A 6,573-nucleotide genomic window follows, 5' to 3' on the forward strand; every position below is an offset into this window, starting at 1 on the left:
GATACTGCATCTAGCTGGATAAATGGAGCCAAATGCAAGGGTAATCTTCCAAATAATACCATTTTATGAGTTTTTAAATCTTCACCACCAAAATCGTTTTTTTCCTTTATTTAAAATTGCTTTTATTCATACATCATTTAGTTGCTCCATTGCAGTAGTAAGTTCGCGTGTTACGGACGATCCGCACATAAGACGAACATGATTTTAAAATAAAATCTGAATGTCGTACGTATAAGACGAACCCCTTTTTTTCGTTCGTAATTTGCTATTTTAAGCCTCGTCTATACATGGAGGTATAAAAATAGATAATTTTATACCTCCATGGTCTATACGTGAGCGTATACTGTATTTGTTTTGAAACCCTAGGTCACCTGAGCGTTAGAGGATTCCCCATACAGTGGCGGATTCAAGGGGTAAATTTTCCATGGGAAGGACCTACAGACCCCCTTTCATTTTGGGTATTTCTGGAAACGTTTTGAACCCCCTCTTTCAAATCCTGGATCCGCCCCTGTCTATACATAATAAGAGATGGTTTAAGGCCCATGAGCTCTCGGGGGCGGGTTGGTGTCTTTTAATGTAGATTATACAGAGACGGTGTAACACCTGTGAGCTCTCAGAGGGTCTTTTAATGTAGTCTATATAGAGATGGTGTAAGGTTCGTGAGCTCTCGGGGAGGGGGTCTTTTAATGTAGTCGTTTAATCGCAGGTCTGAGCGTAGAGCGTAGGGTGTGTTTTTCCAAAAAAAAAGTTAATTTTCTCGCTTTCAATAAAACTTAACGTTATCGGGGTTATCTTCGAAGATACTGTAGAGTGTAAAGTTAAAAAAAAAAGCACCAAATTCATAATTCTTGAAAATGACATGACTACAGGGTAAACAGCGCGGTTTTTATGCTAATGTAACATTCATTAAGCACATGACGTAAATATTTATGAATAGACAAATAAAATTCAAATTATTAAATTAAAATAATATATTTAATGGTATAACTATCAAAACATCAATGATATGGGCATCATTATTATATCGTGTTTAACGATTTGTATATATAAATGTGTTTTAAAGTATTAGAAAGAATATAATAATAATAATAATAATAATAATAATAATAATTATTATTATTATTATTATTATTATTATTATTATTATTATTATAGAGGGTGACCCTTCCCTGGGACCCTCTTAAAAAATGAAATACCGTGATGCTTCATCAGCGAAGTCTCATTACGAGGCTTAGGGAGTGGAGAATTTTATTTAGTCATGAGAAAAATCATGTACTGGATTTGAACACAGGACCCTAGTATTGGAAAGCAAGCACCATAACCACCAAGCTACATGTCTACTACATCGTGGCGAGGTCAACAATAACCTGTGTCTGTTAGGGAATTTTATTGTCCCATTATATTTCATTATATATCGCAGGAATTTGTGCGTATACAATCAAACGTTACCAGAAAGCGCGTTTCAGTTCATTCCTTCCTTGTTCAGTTTGTCCAAGCATGTTTTCGTTAATTTCTAATCGTTTACTAGAATCGAACGGCATTGGGATTAGATATAGACAGATGATGCTTCAAAGGCATCCATTCGTAAAATCTTGTGAAAATACCCTATAGATAAAACATATTATGCAGTGGCACAATCTAGGTTCTGAGGGGCACTAGTTAGAGAGCGCCGTCGGGGCCCTTGACGCATATTTAGCAAATACTACTCTTTTACTGAAGTAATCCATACTAATACAATCCTTTGTCGAACATCATTCAGGGCGCAAAACTATGAAATCGAACAATCATTTACTATTGAATATTCATACCACCATCTATTGAATATTCATACCATCATCTATTGAATATATTCCACCATCTGTTGAACATTCCTACCACCATCTGTTGAATATTCATACCATCTATTAAATATTCATGCTACCATCTATTGAATATTCATACCACCATTTGTTGAATATTCATAGGCCAACTGATTGTAGCCAATTTAATTGGCCACCATTAGATCTTATTTTTAATTTTGATTATGTAATATTATATAATTAAATATACAAATGCAAGTATGAGACTCTATAGTGTCTAGAGCAGATTCCAATCTACATTCAATGCGCAACATGCTAATTATAAGTAAAAAATAATGGATTTGTTTTATTATGTTGCATATCACAACTGCTGTATATGGAATTTTGAAGGGCGCCAATAGTTCGTTTTTTTGTTTGTTTGTTTGTTTTTTCGATGTCAAAAGCAAAATCATGTGACATGTCTAAATATGGTCATGATGACATTAGACCATGTTCATATATAATAATAATATAGTAATATTTTTATTTAATCTCAAATGGCAGCATTAACGCTGAAGTACATGAGAATACATTAAAACTCGGAAAACAAATCCGAAAAACACATAGAATAGCACAAAAAGATTACATAATTGAGAACATTAAAATTAAATTCAGACGTATAAAACTAGAAATGTGATAAAATTCATTAGATTGAACATTAAAATTCTATTACATTATAAAATATTTAAAAAAAAACACAAGGAATAACAATTAGATTACGATTTATACAAAATTACACATTGGTTGATATTAAATTGACTAAAAACCTTTTAGAGTTCATATTAAACTGAGGAAATGGATGTGTTGAATCAATATATTGAATCAAGAGCCCCGCATAATTCAACTATAGGCAAAATTTGGAAACCGCAATAACGAAATTGACAGTTACCGTATACTAATTCTCATTATTTATTTTAGAAGTCTGGTGAGGAATGGAATGGGGCTATTGCCGTATCTATTAGTCCTGTGCTTGGGAATATATAGGCACATCATGACTTTATATGCGCAAAGAACAGTTTTTTGGGTTTTTTCGAATAAAATTTGATAGTCTGGACAAAGTATTTTTCTACGAATATTTTCTTCATGCAATTTATACCGTTGCGAAATAAGTAACTGCGAGCACAAGTCATCAGTTACTCATTATTTGTCAATCATTTACTGTTATTCTTTATTTTGCCTTTTATAAAAATCACAATACAATAGGTACATACAGTAAAATAACACACAAAAAATAACCAAAACTGACATTACAGAAAAACTAGCCTATGTATTAAATCAATACTATTATACCAAACGATTACTAGGGTTCTTGTTTGAACCTGACCTCTGTAAAAAAAAATTTTTTTATTTTTTTTATTTTTTGGATGGGGTTGAAGTACTTTTGAAGTATAATTACAAAACAACCTGCAGTACTCAACACGTAGCCCACTGTCTCATCGGCGTTAAGTTTTTCTTTAGATATTGCAGTCTTTTGTGTAACACCTATTCACTATTATGTTTCCTCTTAATTGTGAGTCAGCAAAATTATGTGCAAAGGCACGGTATCTTATTGTCTCATTGGTACAAATATTGCTTTACATGGCAGGTTTTTGTTGCCGGATACAAGGGCTCTCGTGTGAACCGTACCTACGAGTCTGTCAATTATCGATTTAGATCCATATTAGATAAAGCACTTTGTCATTTTTTTTTTCATTTTCAGCAAATAACGAATTGTTCAGTAAAAAAAAAAATATACTGTACACGATTTACACAAAGTAGAGATAGAACTTTTCGTTCAAATTTCACATCCTTTTTTATTTATTTTTTTTTTTCATGGGATTGAAGTACATTTGAAGTATAATTACAAAACAACCTGCGGTATTAACACGTACCCCATTATCTCATCGGCGTTAAGTTTTTCTTTAGATATTGTAGTCCTTTGTATAACACATATTCACCATTGCTACGTTTCCTCTTAATTCTGAGTCAGCAAAATTGTGTGCCTAAAAGTAGAAACAGTTCGATCTACTGATTACACTGAAGCGAAAAATTCTGATAGGAATGTTAATGCATGAACCAACATTTTCGATTTCGTGCTAATAAATTTACTAATCGAATACAGGCTTTAAATATAGGCATACAGTTATAATTGGTCTTGCTCGGCTGTTTATTGATCGTTAATAAGTGATTCGTTAATAAGTAAAGTTATTTTGTGGGATATACATACATTATACACACCCACCCACACCCACACACATGAGATGTGTATAAGAGCCAGTACTAATACAATCCTTTGTCGAACATCATTCAGGGCGCAAAACTATGAAATCGAACAATCATTTACTATTGAATATTCATACCACCATGACAAAAGTTGCTAAAGGCCATGGAAACCCCGGTCCCAAAAGTGGTCTTTAATTGGAGGGAGACCTGACATTCATTATTGTGTTGCACACTAATTGCCCACTCCATTTTTTAAATACCTCATTTATTTTTGTTTTAAAAAATAATTTAAATAATGATTATATAATACAGAAAATGTTCTTAGTGTTAGTAACAAGCAAAAACATTTATCAAAAAGTTTTTATATAGTCTGTTTATGTTTACGTTTGTTATCCATATATAATATAAAAATCCTTAAATTTATATTGCATAATTGGCTGTATCAGCATTATTCAATTTTAATTCCTGCATATCAAGTTTATTTCTATTTATCATTACACAAAGGTCAATAAAATTATGATTTAAGCCCTTTCCAGCCTGCATGTGACATATCTATATATGGTAATGATGACATCACATCATGACCATAATAGGCACATCATGACTATATGGGCATACAACAGTTTTTTGTTGTACTTCAAAAGTTGTCTGTGTTTATACAGTGTAGCACATATATGCATTTATAAATGCAAGCATTATATTAAGCAATGCCCAATAATTTATTATACAATTTAGTAAACAGTAAATCATCTAAATGTGTTTTGTGTCAAAGGTTATTACATAGGTGTAGCATTACAATTATATCGAAGGAAATATAACATGTAATATAAAATTATTTATTAATATGTAACATGATAATGGTATGTTATGTGATATTTAGTTATTTATTATATCTTTATTAGATAAGCATTAATTATTATTGTTTTATATTGTATTTTCCTTTTATATTCTATTTTATTTTATTAATGATTTTTTAAAGAATTTGATACCTATTTCCTGTATAATAATTTTATTGAATTTCTGAAAATCAATGGTAATATGTATATTATGAGTATTTTGTAAGTTTATTTTTTAATAAGTTTTCACAAAGAATGACTTGAATTAGATCATACAATTGCATCAGTTGTCAATCTGCTTCTCTGGATAATAACTTTTGTAGTGTATTAAATCTTTTAGTGTTAATTTTCTTGTTGAATTCACTATAGTTCGTGTTCAATTTAATGTGGTCCTTGTTTAATTTAGATAGACTTTAGTCTCTTTTATTAAATAATCCGTTTAAAGAAGGTTAACTACAGGGACGACCGAGATATTCGTGTAGAAATAAATGTATTTATATCATTATTAACCTTTGTTTGTTTTTTTTTTACGACCATTTAAATCCTCTTTCAATTGTAACCGTGCTGTGAATGAAATGAATCCGGAAAACTGTTTAGTACTACAGAGTGTTGGTTATGTTATCTATGTAATTAGACAAAGTACAAAATGGACATGCTACATAATGGACATGCTACGTAATGAGAATAAGTGGATTTAGGAACGCTGCAGTGTATATACTTTATTTAATTAAGATTGATGGATATTACATTACAAAATACATGTTTTAACATATTGGTTTATACACTGTCCTGGCACTTTTAACCCTCCGACGTTGTCCAGTTTACTTGCACTCTTTGTGGTTATTGGAAAAGTTAGCAGACTGTCGGAAGAAGTTTTTGTTATTTTCTTCTTGCGTGGTGCAGCATTCGTGTAGTCATTAATGGTTTTATGTAGTACAAGGCTGATATATGTACTGTATATGTCAATAAACTATAAATAGAGTACTATGCTGTTAGGCTACAGGGTTCAGGAAGTAATCGACAACTTTATCTGCATACAATGACAATAGAATGAGCGGTCACGAAGTGAGTAGATATTTGATGAAATGTGTTATAAAAATGTATTATAAATAAAAATATTTTTGAATCTTGAATCTGTTTATTTATATTTTACTTGAATCCTAATGGAATCTAATTCTTAACTTCGGATAAATTGGTCATCCTGAATCTATTTATTTATAATATATTTTACATTAATGCAATCTCCTTTACCCAATTATTGTACAAATGCAATCTCCTTTACCCAATTGTTGTACACTTAAATATATTATTTAAAAAAAATAACAAACAAAATCACTAATAACTCACAGAATGAAATCTGAACTGACAATTCTTCTCTTCCGTGGGAGTCACACCCACATTTATTTCAATCTTATTTGAAAGAGCTGTATATATTTTTTGAATTTTTCATATTTTTAATATACATAATTTAAATAGATAAGACCTATTACATTACAATATAATAATAATTATGTGATAATTATAATAATAATAAATAGTACAATTTTTTATATTACTTATAACATAATAAAGTAGTAATTTGAACAACAAATACTATAAATTTTTCCTTTTTATTATTTACAATTTTTAAGTTCATTAGCCGTTATGTGGTGTGCCTTGAATATTTGAAAATAATAGTCTCTTGATGAAATGTAACA

Source organism: Anneissia japonica, unplaced genomic scaffold, assembly GCF_011630105.1.
Source record: "Anneissia japonica isolate Jap-2015-1 unplaced genomic scaffold, ASM1163010v1 scaffold1709_len327053_cov138, whole genome shotgun sequence".
Taxonomy (NCBI): Eukaryota; Metazoa; Echinodermata; class Crinoidea; order Comatulida; family Comatulidae; genus Anneissia; species Anneissia japonica.